The following is a 24,630-nucleotide window of genomic DNA, read 5'->3' as shown; positions in this document are numbered from 1 at the left end:
TGGGGAGGTGACCTGGCAATGAATGATATCTTTTATATATTACCCAAGGGGAAACATTCCTCCTTTCTGATATCTACCTAAAAGAGGCCACTTACATGAGGCTTCTTACAGAAGATTCAGACATATTGAGAATAGAGTATATATAATTCTTGGCACATGGTAGGCACTCAATAAATAATCTTTGAATAAATAATTAACAATATTCTCAACAATATGCTTAAGCAAAAACAATATGAGGATTCAGAAAATTCTTTCAGTGATATCTGTGGGCCTGATGGTCTGGCTTATTTCAGGACTAAGCCCAGAGTGAATCTGGAAATAAAGACTGTGAACTCAAATACCTACAGCGGTCCACAAGGCACAGGGATGAGTGACAGCAGCAGGTGTAAGACATCGGGGACTGGTGACAAACAGAGCAAGTATGCCTGTCTCCAAATATTTGGAGGCACCTACACAGGTTAAAATACCACTTGACAAACCAACACTTTTAAGGGCTATGTTTGTTAAATGTGGCCCACAGGCTGTCAGCTTTGACCTCTGACAGAGAAATGGATGGGCTATCTCTGTCTTCCTATCAAAAATCTCTCTACAAATAATGTCTCAGACTGACCATGGGTGGGGTCCGGGCAGTAACAGTTGAGGGCTGTCTTCACAGAGGGGTCTGAAGATTGTCATCCTGTCCCAATGACTAAGCATGTGTACCTTTGCATTCTGTAGAGCTCAGATGAGCAGATGGTAGTGCGCACTCTCATTATGGACACCGAGGAGCATAACCAAATGCTTAGCTCCAACTTAGCTAGTTGGAGAAGACAGATGGACTTCAACCCAATCTGTTCCACACCTGGAAAGCCAGGGAATTAGTCTTTATTTTAACCACTGAAAATGGGAAAATAGCCAGAAATAGACTGTATCTCTCTTGCTGGGCATTTCCCATCCATTGGTTCACTAATATCTCTGAACCACTCTGGGAAATAGGTACAATCACTCTGTTTTACAGATAATTCAACACCGAGTCTCAGGACAGGAGGAGACATGTTCAAAGTCACACTGTGACTGAGCAGCAGGGGCAGAATCCGAACCAGCAAGCCTCCTTCCCAGCACGCCTCTTGCTGCGGAGGCACGTGCAGTCGGCGCAGCCGCAGAGCAGCGCTCTCGAGTTCTGTGTAGAAAGGGCTCTTTCTCCTCCCTTCCAGGGCCTGCTAGTGGGTACAACCTGGCTTCCTGAGTTAAACTCACCTGTGAGGGAGTGGGAAGGTGACTAAAGGAAGGAGCAGAGCAAGAACCTCAGCCTCCTTTTTTGAGGGCACCCCTGAAATAGGTGCTAACCATCTCAACTCCCAGAGAAAAGACACTATTTGAGAGTTCCCTCAATCACCTGTATGCTGATGTAGGTGGCAGACAAGTGCCACAAGCCAGAGGGCAGAGAGAAGTCTGCTTTAATGGGGTCCTTCTCTCTGATTAATTACTCACTGAACAATGATCAGCTGCATTATGACCCGCCCTACAGGAGCCACAAGGGGAAATAGTTTAAGAACTTGCCCCAAACATAGGACAACATAAGGCAGTCCCTGGAAAGCCTGTTTCCTTTCGACAAATGAGTGAGCCCCCAGCCTTAGGTACCCCCCTCAAACCTTCCAGGTTAACCCCGCTAGCACTGTCCACCATTCTATATTCAAACCTCCACCACCATCCCCAGCTACTGACCCCTGACTCTGTCCCTAACCACTGTCCATCACACACATACTGCCGCCTGGATGTCACAGAGATAACTAAAGCCATCAGATAGACCCACCTCCTCCTTCACCTGGACACCCAACCTTTCAGGTTTCCTTCCCTACTGATACTCAGGCAGAGCAGCAGAAGTCTGTTCTCTGCTCAAAGGCCACTCACTCTGCTTTGGCAAACCCCTTCCTTATCATGGACAGGGTTCTGTCAAATACCCTATTCTCCCCTGATTCTTTCTCATCAGTATTTCAATGTGCTCTCGTTTCTTTTCCCCATGTTAAAACAACAAACACTACTCCCCCCCAATATCCCCTTATCCCTATAGAACCAGCTGGCTACCACCACTCTCTCTACCCACTACCAGCCAAACTGACCAGAGCAGCTGTCTAACCCCAGCCAAGATTCCCAGGAGCTCCTGGCTGAAACCCACAGGAGATCCTGTCTTTACCCAGTTAACCTCCCTTCAGTGGCCAGGGGCTGTTTGCTGGGGGCTCTCATGTGTTATCCCGATTTCATTCCCTCTGATGGACCTCCTCTGGCTCCTTCGCCAGCTCCCCTTTCTTCGGCAGTCTCTGAAATAGAGATACTCTCTGTCTTATGCTCTCTTTTACTTCTGACTTTATATACTTTCCCTGGCTAGTTATTTACCACCCAAATGCTGACATCTCCCACCTCTGTATCTCCATTCTGCCCCTCTCCTGATCTCAGGATTCATATTCAAACCTGCTTCATTGGACATTTCTTGGATGGATGTCCATTGACATGTCACATACAAAAGAAATAAAATTGAACTCATCTTCCTTCCCAAACTGGTTATTCTTCCTTCATCCCTCATTCCTTCAGTGAATGAGGATAGCCCTGCTCAGCCACTGGGTCAGTCTTGCTTTATACTTTTTTTTTATCCTCACCCGAGGACTTTTTTTTTTTTTTCCATTTTTTTGTTCAGATAGAGTGGAAGGGAGAGAGACAATGAAAGAGAGAGAGAGAGAGAGAGAGAGAGAGAGAGAGAGAGCGCGCGCGCGCGCGCGCGCAAAACATCGACATGAAAGGGACACATCGAGTGGCTGCCTCCCGCACGACCCAAACCAGGGCCGGGGATGAACCGCAACCTAGGTCCGTGCCCTTGGCCAGAATTAAACCCGTAACTCACTGGTCTGCGGGCTGAAGCTCTAACCGCTGAGCCAAACCGGCCAGGGCCTGCTTTATACTTGTGATTACTGAGACCTGTGGATTCTAGGCCCTCACGTTTCTCACCCCCCCCCCCCCGCCCCACCCCAACTTCTCTCCATCCCTCAGTCACTTCCGTGGTTCAGATCACCATGATGGTTCTCCTGGACTATGGTGACAGCCTCCTGAGTGGTCTCTGCCTCTAAGCTTGTCTTCCTATTAATCGTTTCTTCTTACACTACTGCCATAGCCACCTTTCCAATGCCTGCACATTCATGAAACCTCCCTGCTTGAAGACCTCCACAGCTACCCCACTGACATCAGGATTCGTTTTAAGCTCTCTGACATGGCTTATCAAGTCCTCCTGATCTGGCCCAAATCTACCCTTAAGTTTCATTTCCTGCCATGCCCCTCCCTGTGCCCGTGGCTGTCACTTCCTCTGCCTGAGGATGCTTTCCCTCCCTCCTTTCCCTAACTAACTCTCACTCCTCAAATCTCACCTCTGGGGCACCCTCCTTGGGCCTCAATTCCTGCTTGGGCGCCCCTCCCAGGGTCTCCCACATCATCCTCTACTTCCCTTCTGGAGCACTCATTAAACTGTATTGTGATTGTCTATTTGCTTGTCATTCTCTCCACTGTCTATGCCATTCCTTGTTGCCAAGCCAATGCTCAACCTGATTACTGACACAGGACAGCAGGAAAACACCGATATGTGGTATGAATCCGCTTCTAACCTTGACTCTGGATCTGAGATCTGACTTGCTTTGTGACCTCGGACTGATTGTTCGATGTCCCAGAATCTCAGTTCCCCATCTGTAAAACTGATGTTCCACCTACCTCTCAGGTTGCTGTATTAAATAAGATGACATGTGAAAGCACCTGCCACCGTGCAGGGTGCCTAATAGGCTTCAGAAATGTTTTCTAAAATTAAGTGAAAAAGTCTAATTATTCAAAAAGGACACTGGAGGTGCATGAGAACAGAGCTCGCTGGTAAGATACATGACCAGCACTCCATCTGCAATGATGAAAGAAAGCTAAAGGCAGGAGTCACGAACTCAGTATCAAAGCTTTTCTGTGTAAAGGAGGGGATTCCTCCAAAGACACTAAATTAGAAGAACTTAGTTTCCACATGTTATTCTCATTACTTTCCCAGCAAGCCACTGAGAAAGTGAAGCCATTTTTTCTTGGGCAGCTTCTCTAGGACACTGTTCTTGCAGAAAGCCAACAGTGTTGATCTCCTCCAGGACTGGGGTTGCTTGACAGAAACCGAGATGGGAAGACTTGCCATGCTCACTGCTGGAGCCTGATGGCATGCATAAAGTCTCTGCACAGACTCCCACGCCAGAATCCTAGAAGTCAGCCTGCCTTTCCCTCCAGCCCCACGTTCTTGACAGACTGATTTCATCTCTTAAATCTCAGAATCGTTCTCTTTGCTCTATTTCCACTGCTTTAGAGTTCTGAGCTCAGGTTTTCTTCCCAGAACTATTATAATAGCCTTCTCACTGCTCTTAGTCTTGGTCTCATCTCTTTCCTTGATGCCTTCAGAAAAGCAAGTGTTCCCTGCTTAAATCCTTCAGTGGTTTACTGACTCTAGAAGGACACCCACACTTCCTGGGAAGCCTTCAAAGAATTCCACATCCTGGCCCCTAGCTCTCCGTGTCATCTTTCAAAGACATACCCTATAGTCCAGCCATGCAGAACAACTTGGGAGTTCTCTCATAAAGGGGTGCGCTTGCTGTTTCCTCAGTTTAAAATAATCTTTTGCTTTCTAGAAAACTCCTTCAAGACCTATTTCAAGTAAGAATCCCCCTCTGGGAAGCCACCCTTAACCTATCTTGGCAGTTAGCTGATCACATCTTTTGTGCCGCTCTTTTCTGGCACCTCCCTTCGTTATGCATCGCAACGGTTTCTTATGGTTGTTTTCTTTTTTAAAAATTTTTTATCCTCACCTGAGGACATTTTTCCATTTTTTTGTTCAGATAGAGTGGGAGGGAGAGAGAAGAAGAGAGAGGGAGAAACATTGATGTGAAAGGGACACATTGAATGGTTGCCACCCGCACGACCAACCAGGGCCGGGGACAAACTGCAACCAAGGTACGTGCCCTTAGTGGGAACCGAACCTGGGTCTCTCTGGACTGCAGGCCGACTCTCTAACCACTGAGCAAAACTGGCCAGGGCTATGGTTGTTTTCTTTGTGGGCCTGTGAGTTCCCTGTCCAGTAACAGATGATCAGTATAATATTTTTTAAATTAATGAATAACAAAATAACGGACATTTCACCTATCTTTGGCTGTAATGCCCAAGCTGAGTTGTGTGAGCTCCTACAAAATGTTACTGAACTACTTGAGATACATAACAAAGAAATTATAAGAGGTGATTTGCACAGAAAAATATCTGTGTGAACTTGAACCCTTCCCTGTGCTACTGCCGTGATATTTAACACCCGGCACTCTGTGGACGCTTAACAAATGTTGAATAATAATAACAACAATAGACTTTTTATATTTATAGAATAACACTGTAAACATTTCATCACTTCCCCATGGCTGAAAAATTCTAAGTTTAACATCTGCCCAATAAAACAAAACCAAAATTCTGTTACCGAGAAGAGAGAAGTAATATACCAACAAACCTTGGTAAACAGTCTATTTAGACAGCCAAAAGAATGGGAAAGTTAAAAATTTCGTCTAGCACATGGCATCCTGCAGTCTTGGGTTGAAGTCACATTCATCCTCCCAATTACATCCACCCACATGACAGAATAATGCCATCATCTAAAGCTATTTCACTGTTCTGGGGTTTTAACTTTGGGATAAACTCATTATTAAAAATGATATAATTCAGAAGTTAGGCAGATCTGGGTTCAAATGCAGGCTCTAGTTCTTACTAGCTGTTTTGCTTAGGACAAAATCCAATCTCAATGTTTTTAACCCATACTATTAGGTGAATATCATCTATTTTGGAAGATAATACTAAAGAGTTCAGCAGAACGAAGCAAAGAGAGATCAAGAGCAAAAGAAGATGAAATGGTAGTTGAGGGCATGTATACTAGATTGGGAAGCTCCAACATGTTTATAAGAGGAGTTTCCAGAATGAAAACCAAAACCAAAACCAAATAAACAAAAGAAACCCTAGGCTTGGCAAAGATAATATTTGAAGAGATGATGCCTGAGAATAATCCAGAATTAAGGAAAGACATGAGCCCTCAGACTGAAAAGACACTATGAGTACCAAGCAGGATAACGAAAACTAAACCCATCCCTAGGTATATTATAGTAAAATTGCAGAATATAAGGTTCCTGGAGAGAAAGGATGACAATTAGATTGACAACAGACTTCACCAATAAAAACAGATGAAAAAGACGCTGCAAAGGGTGGAAGGAAAACTGTCAATGTAGTTTCATACCCAGACAAAGTGTTCTTCAAGTCACAGCAAAATAAAGATATTTTCAGATATACAAAGACATAAGTGTTTGCCATCTTCACTAAAAAAAAATAGTAAAGATACAATTCAGAAAGAAGAAAAGTGAACCCACAGGAAAACAATTGTGAACACAGATGTCGATAAATTGTAAAACTAACTACAGTCTATATTTTATTGTTAATGTTGTTTAAAGAAATGAAATCAATACTCTAATAAAAATAAGATTTATATATTGGGGGTCCAATGAATAAAGTATATTAAAATCCTTGTATTGTTTAGGAAGAGAATAAAGATACCAAATAATTTAGAATTGTTAATTTATATGATTTCCATATATGCAGGTTTATTCTGTTTTTCAGTATTCTGGGCTAAACTCCCAAAAAAATCTTCCTGGAAAAGCAAAATGTCTGTCTTTTCAATTTTGTACATGTATTCTTCCTAAAATATTTTACAACTAGCTTGCCTCAAATTAAGCGCATGTTAAGCTAATCTACTCTGTAGAAGGTTTGTTTCGGATCATCTGCCCCTCCTTTGGTCTTTTTCCAGCTGAGTCATTTTCCCTTCCCTTTTTTTTACTTAATTTTTCACACCTGAACTTCAGTTTTTTTTTTAATCTTCCCCAATACTCTACTCTTTTTCTTCCCTTTTAACTTTTTGACATAATTTCAGATTTACAGAAAAGTTGAAATAGTGCAAAGAATTCCCATTTACCCCTTCACCTAGATTCTCCCGATGTTAACATCTCACCACATGGCTTTATCCTTTTCTCTCTTCCCTTGCACATGTGCATAAATGCACACACACACACACACACACTATTATATCATTCAATATTATATATGTTTTATCCGTGTAAAATGTTTCTTTGAACCATTTGAGAATAAATTTAAGACATGATGCTCCTTCATCCCTGCATACTGAAGTATAGTCAGTTCTGCTACAATGGGACAGATGCTTCCTAAAAACCATCATGCTTAGGGCCACAAGGCTCAAACACTCCATCAGTGACATGTCTAAAATAATACAGACACCTCATAAAAACAATAGCACCACTTTATACATGTTCAATGGGTAAGAAATATAGAAATACTGTAATAACTGTTGTTCTACCTTGAAACAGACAGACATGAAGTTTGCTCCGGAAGTGGGTGCCAGAAGGGTTGCAGTCTGTGAGTAGATTGTGAGGTGGTGGAAGATGGAAAACTGTGTCACTACTGTGGACAGGAGGTGTGTGGCTCATAAAACCTGCGGTGCACTGAGGTAGCTGGCAGATGTTAGAGGAGCATGCATGCGTACGCTCTGTGTACTCCTACACGCCTCCATTCATCCGGGTGCAGTTTTCTGCACTCACCTGGTATTTCTCACAGATGATATCATGCATAATCAAACATGAAATTCACATTAGGCTCAAATTGTTCCCCAACATATCTGTTGCATTAAACAATCTTGACAACAGGCAATACAGAAAACTGATGTATTTCCTAGAATCAAGAATGTTCTCTTAGCCCTGGTCGGTTTTGCTCAATGGTTAGAGCATCGGCCTGTAGACCAAAGGGTCTCGGGTTTGATCCCGGTCAAGGGTATGTACCTCAGTTGCGGTTCGGTCCCTGGCCCTGGTCAGGGTTGTGTGGGAGGCAACCAGTCGATGTGTCTCTTGCATCGAGGTTTCTCTCCCTCTCTTCCCCTCCCACTGTACCTGAAGATAAGTGGAAAAATGTCCTCAGATTAGGATTAAAAAAAAAAGAAAGAAATGTTCTCTTACAAAACCACAGTATAATAACCAAAATCAGAAAATTAACATTAATACAATAAAAATCTAATCCACAGCCTTTATTCAGAATTCACCAATCATCCCAATGTCTTTTTACAGCAAAAGAAAACCATGAATCACACACTGCATGCCGTTGTCCTGTCTCTCAGTCTCTTTTAATCTAGAATAGTTCTTGGGTCTTTCTTTGTTGCATTGCAAGACATTAACATTTTTGAGTTCAGGCCAGCTATTTTGTAGACTGTTCCTCAGTTCAGATCAAACCCTCTACTCTTACCTCCATCTATCATTATTAACGCCTGAAATCTTCCTGAATGTGATTCAAGTGTGGAGGTGGGGTCTGTGTCTTTCATCAGAGCTTCCTTTGAAGAATCAGGTGAAATCTGCACTGGGAAACCTGGAAAATGGCAGTTACCTAATTGCCCTTAGGAAAAAAGTTCCTTCTTATTAAAAAGCACACAGAAAACCCATACACCACAGAAAGCAATTGGTTTACCACAATCCAAAGTACAGGAAGTACGTCACTCACCAGACAGTCATTTTTAGAAGTCTGACTTTCAAATCAATTCTTCAGGAAGGCTCTTGTGAGTGGAGGAGGAGGACGGGGAACTAACATTTTTTGAGATTCTTATGTGGTAATTATCCACATTATGGTAATATGCATTTAATCCTCATAACAGCTTTCTGTATTGCTCTAAATCTCCCACTCTTTCTCCCATATTTTACTGTATCTCCCAAGAAAGGCAAGGGTTCTCGTGGCTATTAATCGGCAGTAAAGGAGCCAGCACCAATGCAGCCAGGCGGAACACGGGTCGGCGATGCCGGTCTCACACGTGGACGACCATGCGGACAGCGCTGTCCCGCTTCACCCCGCGCTGGCTCTCAGAGACGACGTCCCCACACCAGTACAGCTGGGACATTTTACATAGAAACTGCAGGGTTACAAGTTCATATTTGGATGAATTATCTTATTTTGGCTTCCCCAGTTTCTACTGTTGATACGTTTTTCCTGAAAACAAAACAAAAAACCAAATTTCTACAGAGCCGAGCCCGGTGTCTGAAGCACAGGCCTACACTCATTTGCCACGTGGCTGCGGGGAGCTGGGCTTAGTGTGGGTGCCCAGTGTGTGTTCTGAAGGCCGCTTGGAAAGTGCTTTTACTCATCTTAATGGTGGGCTTTTCCCCAACCAGATTCTTGACTAAAAAGAAGAGTATAAATACATCCTCTCCCTCAGCACACCACAGGCATGGCTATGGAATCGACAGAAACGGCCCACTATCCGTGGCATTCTGCAGTTTAGAACGGGAAGGTTCTAATGAACACAAAATGAGAAATGGTATAATAATACCACTATTTCTCTAGACGACAGAGAGTGCCTCCTGACTCCGCTACCCGAGAGGAAGAAACGGCGCACGGTGGGCCTCCTGGACGCAGACCGCGGAGCTGCCTTGCCATCCCCTGTGCTGCAGGTGATGGAGGCCAGAGCACGCGCCTCTGGAGTCTGGGGTTCGTGGCTGTGGTTTCTCTGTGTGAGGTGTCTGAAGTGCTGGAAATCAGAGGAAAAGAGTCTTCCCACTAGTCAGGTCAGTTTTAGAACAGGGCACATGACGCTGCCACTGGTGAGGAGGTCGTCAGGCCACCTGGGCCTCTGTTCAGAGCTGCAGGGAGCAATTCACTTGTCCAACAGAGTCTCTGAACTCCTTTTCCTTAGAAAGGCCAGTAAAGGGCAAAGGCCGTGAAGTGGATTTTCTGTGGTTAGTTCCCCCATATCTGGGGAAGAATGTTCACGTACACACGCCCTTCGACAGCCTCAGCATGCGGGGGAGCCACGTTCTCGGACCCTCCAGAAGTCTGAAATGGGTCACACCGGAGTGGTCTAGCCTTGCAATCTCTGAGCTGCATTTTAAATATAATATTAGGAAATTATAGAATTTGGGAAATTATCAACACCATGACTATGCAAACAGCAAAACCTACACTGTAGAAAACTACAGGCCTGGTGTCTTCAACAAGTAAATTGTAATGAAATAAAAGGAGTGGAGGAGGAACATAGAAGTTAAAAGAATTAAAGGCCATACCATTTTTTTTTTTTTTTTATCCTCACCCAAGGATATTTTTCCTTTTTTTTTTGGTACAGATAGAGTGGGAGGGAGAGAGAGGAAGGGAGAGAGAGAGAGAAACATCGACGTGAAGGGACACATCGAGTGGCTGCCACCCGCACGACCAACCAGGGCTGGGGACAAACTGCAACCGAGGTACGTGCCCTTAGCGGGAACCGAACCCGGGTCTCTCAGGACCGCAGGCCGACGCTCTAACCGCTGAGCCAAACTGGCCAGGGCAAGGCCATACCATTTTTTAAATGACCAAGACAAAACTTGAAATAAATATTTAGTGATAAAGCTTTTTTTTGTTTAATATGGAGGTCAGGATGGTGGCTGCTTTGGACGGGAGGAAGTTTCGAGGAAAGGGTTTCGGGGTGGGCAGTACGCTCTCTCGTCCTGGACAGAGCTGCTCTTATAGCGATTCGTTAAGTCATTCACTTGATTAAGGTACTTTTCTTCATGTTTTACAACAGACAGATTTTTAAAAATGTATAATGATACCTATCTATTGGGAAATATCTTAAAGACTGAATGTCAACATTTCATTATAAATAATGTCATCATGATAAGAACTCTCACTATCTTTTTCATTAAAGTGCACATCCTGTCTTTCCTTTGAAAAAGAAAACTTCATACTTACTCCACTGTTTCCTCATAGGATAGAATGTAGAGAAAGCTCAGCTTTAAAGAGTTATTTTATGTATTTAAAAATACATTGCTAATAAAGAGGAGGCTATGCATGAGGGGGACAGAAGGCATATGGGAAACCTCTGTACCTTCCTCTCAATTTTGCTGTGAACCTAAAACTGCTCTAAAATACAGTATAAAGTTTATTTAAAAACAAACCTGTAGTATTATGTTCTTTCCATGTGCCAGGTACTTGGCTGTATTACCTCATTTAATCTTCACAACCAGCTGATGAGGTCGATTACACTTGTTCTCACCCTTTCACAAATGAGGAGACGGAAGCACAGAGGGGTTAATTAACTTGCTCAGAATTATATAGATGCAGCCCTGGCCTTTTAGCTAAGTGTTTAGAGCATCGGCCTGCAGTCCAGAGAGACCCAGGTTCGGTTCCCGCTAAGGGCACATACATCAGTTGGGTCGTGCAGGTGGCAAACTTGATGTGTCCCTTTCATGTTGATGTATCTCTTTCTCTCTCTCTCCCTCCCTCCCACTTTATCTGAACAAAAAATGGAAAAATGTCCTCGGGTAAGGATAAAGTTAAAAAAAAAAATTATATAGATGTACAAGCAGAACTCAGGTCTATCTGACTCCTATGAGCAGGTTCTACATTGGATCCATCTCTTAGTGCCCAGTATCTACCTATGGAATTAAACTGATTTACTGAATACTAAAGATCAGGAACGGGTACTAAGATTACATAAACCACTACATATAACACCACTTCTTAGCAGTAGAGATAAAAGAGGCAATGAGTTCATTTGAGCCCAGCAGTCACAGAGACCCTTCTCTAGGGCAGAATGGTCTCCCCAGCACTAGGGCTTGAGTCCAAGCTGGCAAGATGCTTTCTGCATCCAGATTAAATGTGTTTGGGAAACCGAAGAGATGAAAGACAGCTACACGCTGCTGACAGCAGGGAGTGCAGCAGAAATGTTTTCTGTACCCTAGGAATGCAAAGTTACCACCCTGACACATCGAGTTATCAACTCCAGACTAAGAAGCGAGATGTTAGAGTTCATGTTTCTTCACTAGATGCTGGAAATCACCACCACCAAGGATCTGAAGCAGCCTGGGACCAGTGGGGAAATCACGAGTCCTAGAGACAGACAGACCTGGCCCCATCCTGGCTCCAGCTCTCACCAGCACCGACTCATCGGGGGGGGGGGGGAGGGTTCTCTTTATCCCTTTCCTCAGCTACTTTTTCCTGAAACACTTATCATCACTTGCCACATTATATGATGACTTTCATCTCTGTTTCCTCTTTGTGTCTGCCTAGAGCTTAAGACTGAATTCGAGGGCTGGAACTTGATTTTGTTCACTGCTGCATCTCCGAGAACCTAGAACTGTGTATGGTATAGTAGCATTGGAAAGTGCTTGTTCAAAGTTGTTGATATAAATCATTTCAACCCTCTGCTTCAAGTTCCTTATCTGTCAAAATGGAGATGATACCATGCACACTTAATCAAGAACATACAAATAAAGGGCAAGAAGCAAGGGTTCCCTATATAGGGGTTATTTCCCTTCCATACTTCTTTTGCATAACGCTCATCAATAGAGGATAAAACTATTTAACTCGGGATAAAACTTCCCCTTTAAAGAATAGTTAAGGACTGTTTAAGTTGGCCGCTGACTTACTCAGGACACCCTAAGAACCTACAGATCATCTTTAATGTTGTGAAGATGAGAGTAAAAATGTATCACAGTAGGAACATGAGCTAAGAAAGTCTTAAGCCAAGGGCATATGGATAATGCCAGCGAGCTGTGACTTAAGCGAACAGGGTGCGTGGAGATCTGCCGGGTCATATCACTAACAGGGACCAGCAAACCAAACATAAAGGCTCTCTGGTGAGAGGCTTCCCCCAGATCCTGCCACACCTCCACGGAGTGTGACTGCTGGTGAATTGGGCATTCGCTGGATAAAAGGGACGCTGCCTCCCAGAGAACAAGTACTTTATGCCAGCCATCTCAATGAGTTTTAAAAATAGTTTTGTGAGGGTGGCATTGCATCCCCATTTACCAGATGAAAAGCCTGTTTTCCGAGAGGAAGTGACTCCCAAGGTTTCACATCTCTTAAGAGGCAGCTCCAGGAATCTCAGTGCTCAGCCTGCTCTGAGTGGCTGGCTGCAGCGGAGCACCTCTAACACCCGAAGGCTCCACTGCAGTTTACAAGCTTCCCCTGACTCCAGCGCCCCCGGGAAGTGAATATATTAAGATAAGAAATTAGACACATACTAGATAGTAATTGCTACCTAACAAAACTTTGCCAATTCACTGAAGTTTGGAGTAGTCAATTAACATCTGTGGATTTCTAACACTCCTGTTAGCTCCAGGCTAAGACCTAAAAGTTTGAAATGCCTTGCTCTCCGTCCATTGTAAGACAGGAACCAGCCAGGCCTACGTCAAGGGAGCCCTGTGAAGATATCATTTAAGCAGAGATTTTCTTTCCCATTTTACAATTGAGGAGCTAAAGTTCAGAAAGGTATAGTAACTTGCCTAGAGTCACACAGTTGAGAAGAGGCAGAGTCCAGGTTAGCACCAGGTTTAACAATAAATCAGGGGGCTTTTAACGTCACATTTATTATTTACCTGGGTGCATGTGTCACGAAATAGCCTTACTTCTGGGATCTGGTCTGATCCTAGACCTGCCCTTCACTCTTCTGCTCTACTCTGTACAGAAGGGAGGCTGAGCTCCCTGGGTTCTCAGGTCAGCTGGCTTCCGGTTTGGTCTGGCACACGTGAGGAGGCCCGGGTGAGAGATTAGGAGGAGGGTAGAAGGAAGAAGCTATGTCTTCTCTCTCTCTACTTGAGTGGGTTGCCCAGCATGGCTCATTCACCTCCTCTCTGACTCATGCGCCCACTGCACAGACCCACAGGTTCCAGCTTTAGTCAGGTGAGCCCAGCCCTGGACCCAGGAAACCACCCCTGCTGCTGCTCATCTCTGGATGACCTTTCTGCCCTCTTTTGAGTCTCACTTATCCCTCTATCAGTTGAATAACCATTTCCTTGAATTATGTTCTCTCTTGTAAACACATGAAGGGGTTTCTGTTGTCCTCGTTAGATCCTGATTGATGCACTGATCAAGTTGTTGGACCAAGGGGACCAGGTGCCAGCCTGGGTCCTGAGCTGAGAAAGCTAAGTGATGGCTGGGCTCTATGTCTCAAGACCACCTGTTGGCTACAAGGTGGCCAGACAAGAAGAGCTTTAGAAAGAAACACACTTCTTTCTCCAAGGTTCACAGTGATGAGACGGGGGTAAAAGGACTCAGCTGGTCTCCCAATTCCATTGCCGTAGAGCCAGAGAACGTCATCACACTCCACCAGCTAAGCAGCGTTTCCCAAACTGTGGGGAGGAGGAGAGGACGCTCGGAATGCTAATAGGTATTCTGGGGGAGAAAAGCCTTTTGAAAAATGTTCAGTGAAATCAAGTTAACCAGATTTCTTTACAGCAGGGCTTCAGTAATATGCATTTAAGTATCTAAAGAAAAAAGTTACAGTATACAACATGCAACAATCCCATATTTTATGTGACCAGAAAACATATCAACATCTTGTGGATCTAATATATCAAGGAATGCTGATCTAGAAATGCTGGTTTGTGGGATCAGTGCTAAAACCCTTTTGCAGCCTTCTAGGTCTTCCCTGGACTGGAGCCGACCCCCTGTCCACTTCCTCCTGGGACACACTCCTTTTTCCTGCCGTGCCCCGGCCACAGCACCCGACCATGCCACATCATTTCCAGGCCCCTTGCCTTTGCATGAGCTACTTTCTGCCCTGCTCCTGGGGAAATGCTACTTTTCCCACAAGGTGCCACCCCAGCACATCCTTCCCTGGAAACCGCCCCTTCGCCCCCAGGTGGAAGTGACTCCTGCCTTTGGATGCCGACCACCGGTACAGCATTCTGCGACAGCAGTTACCAACCTCTGCCTCGCACTGTCCTTAGAACAGCGACCAAGAACAGGTCACATCTGTGGGGATACAAATACCCCGAGTTTAAATATTTGTATCATTTTCTGCTATCAAAGCTTGATTATAATTGACTTAAAATTCATGTTAAATAAAATAAAAACTCCATTGCTATGATGATCTCTAATAAGTTAACCTTATGTTACTGTGGCTATTTTTATTATGATGACAACAATTGAGTTTTTACAGAATCCTAAAATCGATGGGAAAACAACCACCATCAAGAACGCTCAGCACCAGGATTACCTCTGTGAGGAGAAAGTTCGCCACTAGGTGTCAGTCCAGGAAAAGAGGAGGGAAAGCTGTGCCGGCAAGTGTTTTACTTTTCAGCCAATTATCACCATAAATATAAAAAACTTAAACAAAATATTAAGCAATTAAAATAATCTATTAAAGGAATGTTTTAAAAAATATATCTAAAATGTTGACATTTCCCCTTTGCAAAATAGTTTATAAATGGTGTTAGTTTAACCTGCATTTTTTCAAGACGAGAAACATTTGCACAGATTAGAGACATTGACTCCTAAGAGGAAACCAGCTCAGTTTTCTTCTGAAATGCCCTGAGATTGTATTTAATACGGACCATATGGTAATCACCGCTGTGGCAAGCAGTCGGAGGAAAGAGTGGTTGCTAAATCAGGCAGATGGAGGGTTCGAATCCTGACTTTGCCACTTCTTAAAAAGTGACATAACCAATCCTCATCTTGATTTCTCATCAGTAAAATGGGGCTACACCACTCTCTCCAGATGGGGACTATAAAAATCAAATAAGGGAATATGTATAAACAGTAGTATACAATAATGCTTCATATAATTTTATTTTCCTTAAGACTTCAAGTCTTAATGATTTATTTAACAAAACAATGTTTCAGCTCCCAAACAACTAAAGACATTATAAGTAAGAACTACTATAATTCCAGTCCCTCCACAGATAATTATTGAGGACTTTCTATGTACCAGGCTCTGTGCCCAGGACACATGAGTGATTGCCACACTCCACCCTCTTCTGGAGTGGGCTTCCATTTCTTTGTGAGGGTAGCATGAGACTGAATGTGATGTAGCTGTGTATTTCTGAGAATGTATCCACACCCCATAGAAAACCAGTGTGGATGCATGTCCAATGTGGGGTAGAGGGAAGGAAATTTACAGTTTTATCCTCTAATCATCATAAATTCCATAATGTCCTCCACAGAACAAGCCCACTTCACTCCATCTTGTTCCTGAACCTGTACTACATGCTGGGGTATAAGAAAGAATGACACAAAATCCTGTTCTTAAGGAGCTCACAGTCTAGCTATGCACATGAAGTCATATGTGACTGTTTTAGGCTCTAAATTATCAAATGTTATCATTGCTCGAAAATGGATCGAAAAGGTTTCCTTTTCAGAGCCTCATTGAAAAAGTAAAAGACCCTAAAACGGCATTATTTGACTTAATACCCCGGTAACAGCAACCACGTCACTCTGCTACAGCGTCCACAAAGATACAGCATTTAAAATTGCCACAATGGGATCAGCTTACTCCATTAATATATGTGCCTCTTGTATTTTCCTAACTAGAACTGAATATTTACTGCACATGGTGATTTAACAGACGGTGATCCTCTTCAGATCCTAACTGGCTATCACACAGCTGCCATTTGTGCCTTTGTTTGACATTTACACATTCACGTTGGTGTTTGTGTCAGATTCCTCTTCTCATGCTCTAAGATGAAGCTGTGGATGCTTTTTCAAACACTAAGCATCTACATTGTACAACACTGAAACATGACCACCAGTCTTTCAATGCACAGTGTGGGAAAGAAGGTATCACTCATTTGTTCATCCATCCATTCAACACACATTTAATAAACACCTACTAATATTGGACTATGGGAGGGACACCAAGGAACACAAAACATGGTCCCATCCTATGAGAACAAAGTAAGAAAGCAGATAGATTATTAAATGAGATAAAACATTATTAGAATTTAAAGCCTAGAATTCCTTCTGGATGGTCTAAGATACACTAACTGCGTTTTATTTTTCAAGTATTTTAGAACCTATGAGAATTTAATTTCATCATATTTAGTGATGCTCTTTGAAATCGTTCAGTGAAGCTTGATCATCGTGTTTAAGCGGATTTCCTGCCAGTTCTCATCTCTCACTTAAGGACCTACTTTTGTGGGCAGTCTACTTCTAAAACAATGGTTCTCAGTTCAGCCAGCATTCATTGTGTGACTCCAAGGTGCCAGGACTCCCAAACTGTCCCTGAGCAACACCAGTGTCCCTGGGAGGTGGACAGTGGAGATTTGGTGCCAATATCAAACAATGGTCCTCTTATTCCAATAGACCAAAAAAAAAAATGTTTTGATGAAATAGAAAAAAGATTCTCCATAATATTTTCTCTTATGCATTTTTAAAACTGACTCAAAGACATTTTTAAATTTTAAAGCCTTGGTACCTACCACCCCCACTCGCCTGGTGCTGGTGAGTGATAACATGAATGAATAAATACCGAACAAATATTGAAGGAAATAATTAAATATGTGATTTCTTACAAAACCTTTATGTATCATTTGAGATAGAAATGAAATTTTCCAAGTAAAAGATAGGAATAAATAGGCCAGAATCTCACTGTTTTTTTGTTTTTGTTTTTTTTTTAATATATTTTCTAGACAGAGAGAAAGGGAGAGAGAGATAGAAACATCGATCTGAGAGAGAAACATCAATCAGCTGCCTCTTGCACGCCCTCTACTGGGGATCGAGCCCATAACCCAGCATGTGCGCTGACCCAGAATCGAACCAGGACCTCTCAGTCCATGGGACAATGCTCGATCCACTGAGCCACATCAGCCGGGCAATCTCAGTGTTTTGAATGGCTTCAGGGAGTCTGATACTTGCTGAAAGTAAGGCTATCACTATTCTAGAACCTGGCGGTCTCTGTCTCCTCCTCCTCCTCCTTAATGTTCTTATGGCCACTATCATTTAGTTGATATCTACTACCAACAAAAACACTGTGCTGAGTTTTATATACCTCACTGGTATTTTCTCAATAGTCCTACAAGCTTAGCATTATTTCCATTTTAGATATGAAAAAATTGAGGCTCAGAGCCAGGATTATAATGCAGGTGAACTCAAAGACCATACTCTTTCTATCACACTTGGGCTCCTGAGCCACTGAGAGCCATAGAGCTATGGGTCCCCTGAGACCTAGTGGTGGGAGTAGCTCACCCCTAACACCGCTTCATCCCAGGACATGATCTTGACTTGGGATGAACACTAACATGAAAACACTGGTAGCCAGTAAGTTAGTTACGAGCCCCTTCTCTAGTCCACTGTGACGTCCACTGCAGCCTCTGCTGTCAATGCATCTGTTTATCTCAGGCCTGTAGGTTTGGGCTATAATTCCATGTCTGCTTGCCACAAATAAACTGGAAAATAAGAAAATCTTTCACAAACTTTTCCTACAGGACATTCATGGGTACATATCCATGCTCCACAAACACACCACTGTCCACTTAAAAACAGCATAGGCCCTGTGTGGAAAACAATTTGGTGGTTTTTCAAAAAGTTAAACATAAAATTACCATATGAACCAGCAATGGCATGTCTAGGTATATGCTCCAAAGAAGTGAAAACAGGCATGCAAACAGATACTTGTACAGGATGTTCATAGCAGCATATTCACAACAGTCCAAAGGCAGAAACAGCCTGTGCCCAACAACAGATAAAGGGATGAACAAAACGTGGTATATGCATATGGCGGAACATTATCCAGCCTTGAAAAGGCAGTGCTGACATGCTACAGTGGGCATGCATCTTTAGAGCAGTGGTTCTCAACCTTCCTGATGCCGTGACCCTTTACCACAGTTCCTCACGTGGTGTGTGAGTGAATCTGCATGTGGGCAGACCTGCCTGGAGACAGACAGAGGAGCAGTATCTCGGTTCCTAAGACCATGAGAAATATGTGTTTTCCGATGGTCTTAGGTGACCCCAGTGAAAGGGTTGTTCAACCCCCAAAGGGGTCACAACCCACAGGTTGAGAACCGCTGCTTTAAAGCATTATGCATAGTGAAATAAGCCAAACACAAAAGGGCGAAAATGGTATAATTCTAGTTACATGAAAGATCTAAAATAGGCAAATTCATAGATGGAAAATAGATTAGAGGTTACCAAGGGCTGGCGGAGGGGGAAATGGGGAGTTATTGTTTAATGGATGTAGAGTTTCTGTCATACATCACTGTGAATGTAATTAATGCCACTGAATTATATACTTAACAATGATGAAAATGGCAAGTTTTATGTTGTATATATCTTTTACTACAATTAAGAAACAAACAGAAGCATGGGCTCTAGGATGGAAATGGGGTCGATTCCCAGAGCAGCCCAGAGGCGCGCACACCAGCCCCTTCTGGGTTCATCTAGGCTCCCTTTCCGATCTCCTCACTTCCTTAGCTCTTGTCTTGTTGTATGGTACCTATTGTTTTAGATTTCTCAAACTTTTTTTAAAGCACCACATGGAGGCACAAACAAATTAGTAACATCCCTGAGATATGTCCTGGGTGTCCTTTGCTTGCTGAGGTGGAGGGCAGGGAGTGCGCCCCATGATTCCGAGCTGCTCTGAGGCTGAGTCAGAGGACATGTGCTTCCCCAGCACGTGTGACAAGTGGGCACTCGCAGTCAGGCTCCTGCAGGCAGACTCATACGTATTTCCCTACTCAGAAGGCTTCAAACTAGAGTAGCCCATCTTTATTCATAAAGATGTTTAGTGGAGTATTAATTGTAATACCGAAAGATTGGAAACAATCTAAATGTCCAAGAGGAAGTGGTCACTGCAATCCTGGCAGCTGTACGTGAGAACGTGTTCTGCAGCTGTGTAAAAATGCATTTGACACGATGTGACATGGAGGAGAAACAAAACGTTTAACTTAGGTTTGATAGCAGCTACATAAACACTTGGCATAATGAAAAATAATTAAAGAGAATATACAAAAGGTAGTTGAGGACTTCTTTTAGTTCAGTGGGACTTCGGTGATATTTTAATTTTTCTAGTTTCTAAATATTTTTCTATTGCTTATTACAATAAAAACACATATAAATTTTTTTTTTTTTTTTAAATCATGAGATCAATGGTGTTACTCAACCAGGAGACAGATATATATGGTGCTTTCCTGACCTGCTTCGACAGAGTCTTGTCCATTCATGCTTGAAAGCCGGGCTATCAGTCTGCTTTTATCTTAACTTCTCTGGCTTCAAGGGATTTTAGGTGGATAAATATGACTCAGCAGAATCATGTGCACAATCAGGGGCTGTAAGGGAGATGATGCTGGTGTAGCCACAGCTGACTCTGGAAGCCAGGTCTCTTGGGATGAACTGAGCAAGCAGGACTGGAGGAGGGGGCTGCTGCCACACAGCCTCCCTCACAGACTCTGTCTGTTGATGCCCTCAGCCCAGCATCCACTCCCTGCGGACAGGGGCTGTGCTCTACTCGTCCTGGGGATGCCCAGCCAGCAGGTCGGCCCGGAGAGAGCCGCACGAGCTTGCCGAAGAAACAACCTCAGCGTGCTCATCTATACTGGCCTTCCCACGGATGCTGGCATGGAACTGGATGTGTCTTAAAGCACCAACAACCATCAGTTCTGCTTTCTGACCCAGCATTTACCAGGACCTGCAGTGGACGGATGTGGGGACAGGCACCTTCACACATACTGTCTTAAGACGACTCCAGGTAACATGAGCTATGAAATAAGAAACTCTGAACAGAAAAAGGGATGAAATGAGAAGACATAGTCTGTTTTTGAAAGTTCTTTAAACTAAGGCTACTGTGCTATGAAATGTCTTTCAAAGAGAGGGCGGTGGGCGTCTTATTCAGATTTCATGATGACATAGTTTTAAACAAAGAAGTAAAAGTAAAAGTCTTGTTAAAATTCATTTGTTCTCTATAGGCAGGAGAAAGGGAAACTTTCAAGGCAAATTCAAGAACCACACTACTATACACATCCTCCAAAAGTTGCAATCGTCCACCAAGCTGAGAAAGGATCCTTGGCCTAGCAATTAAAATCATTTGTCTTTTATCCTCATCTTGCCAAAAAGGACCCCAGCCCTAACTAGTTAATCCCTAACACATACTGCTACTCCCAGAGTTGCCTGGCAACTGCTAGGAGGCGTGTCAGAGAGCAAGAAAGGCCTAAATAAATGAGCTGCAGCCTGGCTGCGCTTGACATGGATAAAGGGGGTTTTTCCGAATGGAGCTGCCTGGCTGCTTGTGGTTCTGTCATTTAAGTGGAGATGAACAGGTTGGCTTGGCCGATATTGTTAAATATCTTGGGCTTTGCACCTGATATTCTTCGGGTGACTGAAAAATGGGTCACGTGCCCTGTGATTTGCAGACACTGTCCCCTCTGCCAGGCAGCAGGAATCAAAAGCCTACAGAGAGGACGGGATGCAATGTGTCCACACTGAGCAGAGACCCGGGGCAACGCCCAGCCTCACGCTCTTCCCTGTGCCTTCATGTCCCTCACCCGTCCTTCCACCCACTGTTACCAAATATGCTCACTGATGCCTACCCTATGCCATGCCCCACGCCCGCTGCTGGGAACGCAGGGAAAGAGTTAGAAGTGGAACATGTGGAAACCAGAACAAAGGCAAGCAAGAGGGTGTGGTGGAAGGAACCTGAGTTTGGAGTCAGGCCGACCTGAGTCTGCCCCTGGCTTTCCTGCTTACCAGGAAGTCCCCCCAGATCTGAGCCTCTACCTCCCATCTGTGAAATGGATAGTGAGGGGCAGTGGTGGGGAATTACTGAGATCACAGATGAAGCAACTGAGAGATGAACCGAGCTCCGACCTTGGGAGGCTGCTGAGCAGGTAGGAGACGTAGCCGCTGCTACGTCTTACTTTCTGACCCTCAGCACTGCCCTATTCCACTGGCCCTAAAGAGAGACACCACCATTGTCAAGACCACCATGTTTCCTTTTTAAAAACCAAGTCCCTGTGACTGCAGTGACCCAGGTCTCACAGCTGCAGCCCCTGGCCCAGGCACAAAGCCACACACCACACCGGGTATGGCACCCCACAAGGCCCTCCACCTTGGACTGTTCTCCCACTGCTGGCTGCTGCTCGGACCCTTCCCAGCAACATCTCAGAGGTGCTCCCGTCCGGCCAATGCCTGCTTCTGGCCGCCATCTTTCTCCTCACCTTTGTATCAGAGGCCTTTGGTGTACGCAATCCTTTGACCCAGTCAACCCATGTCAGGGATTCTGCCTAAGGAAATGATTCAGAGCACACATGGAGATGTATGGGAAGTGTTGTTATCCCATTTTTGTGGATGAGGAGAACTGGCCAGCTTTAAATCTATGGTTTAAAACCCATCTAGGCAACGTGGTGATGATGCCCAGTCAGAAAATTTCAGGCCTTCTGGCTTCCCTCTTGGCCTTATAGAAAAAAGCCATTCTGGTACAGGTGACTGGGACTGAAAGCATGACAAATCTGCCATATTTCAGTGATTCTAAGACACAGATTTCTTCCCACTGTAACCCTTCTGAAATCAGATGTCTCACAGCTGATGGCAGCTTCGATTATTATTGGCAGATGCTTTTCTTTCTCAGTGGTACATCTTATGATTGAATAGCAACTGAGACTCAGTGAAATGTACCATTTTACAACCAGCCCATCACCCTATCCTCAAAGTGCTATTTTAATGGCTGTATAGTAGTCTGTCGTATGAATGTACTTAAGCAGTTGCCTATTATGGACACTTAGTCTGTTCCATGTTGTCACCATTATAAATACTGCTACTGGGAACACCTTTGCATTAAGCTTTCCCTGTTTTCTTTTCTTTTCTTTTTTTTTTCCTCCCCCGAGGACACCTTGCACTTTTTGTTCAGAAAGAGTGGGAGGGAGAGAGAGGAAGAGAGAGAGAGAGAAACATCGATGTGAAGGAACACATTGAGTGGTTGCCACCCGCACGACCAACCAGGGCCGGGGACAAACTGCAACCGAGGTACGTGCCCTTAGCGGGAACCGAACCCGGGTCTCTCTGTACTGCAGGCCGGCGCTCTAACCGCTGAGCCAAACCGGCCAGGGCCCCTGTTTTCTACTTTGAGCATCATTATCCTCTCCCAGGTCCAAATCTTGGGAGACATTTAGACATTTCTTGCCCATTGTCTCCATATTTTTTATCTATTACTATATTCATCTAGTCGTTTCTTCTTCATGGTACCTTTTCCTGGTGTAACTACCAGAGGGCTCTTTTCTGAGCTCCCCTAATTCCCATGGTCTCCGTTTCGTGCTTCCCTTTCTGCCTGTCACTGTTTTACTGTCCAAACGTGACTTCAGTCACACAGCATCTCTGCTCAAAAACGTACACTCCCTACAGGGTGAAGTGCACACCCCCAGCCTGGCATCCAAGGCTCCAAGTTCTCCTGCAGCCCCATCTCCCCACCCGAACCCCTGCCTCCAAGCCTTTGCTCACTCAGTTCACTCCACACCCACCACAGGAAGGGATTCTGTCTTTCTTTTCCCAACCCTTACCCATCAGACCCAGGTCAAGTTTCACTTTTCCTGTGTTTTATGATGTATTGGATCCTTATGACCACCTGGAGATGTAGAATGATAGGTGTTCGTATTTCATGTTGAAGAACTGAAGTTTAAAGGGATTAAGTGGCTTGATCAAGGCGGTACAGCCTAGAAGTACAGAGACAGGCTTCAAACTCCAGGGCTTTCATCTTTAAGTCTAACACCTTTCAGAGCCACGTGCAAGTACAACCATAAACTTCTCCAGAGGAGCAGCTTGTGCCTGATCGCATGCCCAGCAACGCGCACCAAGATCCTACCCAAGTACATGCAGCCACGAGACCATGGCGAGGGTGGAAACGCATCGTGCCCGTCAGTTCTCGGCACCCCAAGGGGAGGACTGAGCCAGTTGCCTCGTCCTCATTTTAGAGATGGGAAGACGACAGAATTTTTCTTGATTTATACCAGCTCTCAAATGACACCAAACCTAGCTGATCTGGTTGGGTCCAAGGTCAGGACAAGGAATCAGAGCCACCTCCCTTGGAGACAAGCAGAACATTAGAGGACCTAAGGGAAGAATTTCTTAGGAAGCAGAGGAGGGTGCCTCCCTTCTGTTATGTGACCATGACACTGACTGCAGCTGAGGTGGCCTAGAAAGTCAGGTCTAAATGCTGGATGGAAGACGAGACGCGAGGAGGTAGTGGCACTCGGCTGCAGCTCCCTGCACACCCACTGCCCTGGCCATTTCACAGACAGTAAGTCCTGGGCGAAGACAAACATGGTGTCTGCTATTACTCTGCGTCTCAGACACATGATGGAGTCATAGCAATAAAAAACACCCTTCCCCTATGGGCAGTGCGACCCCTCCAACTAGGCTGGCTGTGGCTGCCCTCTCACCTGCTCAGGATGGAGGGAGCTCTGTGCTCCTGAGGAAAGGCCTGTCAGCAAGGTTCCAAAGTTCTCTCCTCCGTGGAGTGACCCAGGTCCCGGGCCAACTTTTCCATCCTCCTTGGCCAAGGCCATCATATGCAAACTTCTCATGGAAGCTGGGAAGTTGGTACTTTCACTAGTTTTAGGGTTGACCTGATGTCTTCAGACCCTAACGATAACTAAGGAGCTCACAGGGCAGGCAGGGGATACGAATGGGCAGCGGGGGTTCAGAAAGGTTGAAGGGCCGCAGAGGTGGATGACACTACTTCCCAGTCCTAGCATACTGGATAGTTACTCACACCAACACCACCCCGGGAGCCTCTAAGAAGTGAATTCCCAGGAGGCTTTCTATTCTCAAGTGTGCAGACGAGGTCCC

The 24,630-nt window shown here is 44.5% G+C and overlaps 1 protein-coding gene across 6 annotated transcripts in view; it reads right to left on the bottom strand.

The window, feature by feature from the left end:
* Nucleotides 1–24,630, bottom strand: part of DENND1A (DENN domain containing 1A) — a 491,959-nt gene that overhangs the window by 121,790 nt on the left and 345,539 nt on the right. The window lies entirely within an intron of this gene.

The sequence above is a fragment of the Molossus molossus genome, unplaced genomic scaffold (assembly GCF_014108415.1).
Source record: "Molossus molossus isolate mMolMol1 unplaced genomic scaffold, mMolMol1.p scaffold_m16_p_14, whole genome shotgun sequence".
NCBI classification, from domain to species: Eukaryota; Metazoa; Chordata; class Mammalia; order Chiroptera; family Molossidae; genus Molossus; species Molossus molossus.
The sequence above is the reverse complement of the archived record's forward strand: the minus strand, read 5'-3'. Positions and strand labels throughout refer to the sequence as shown.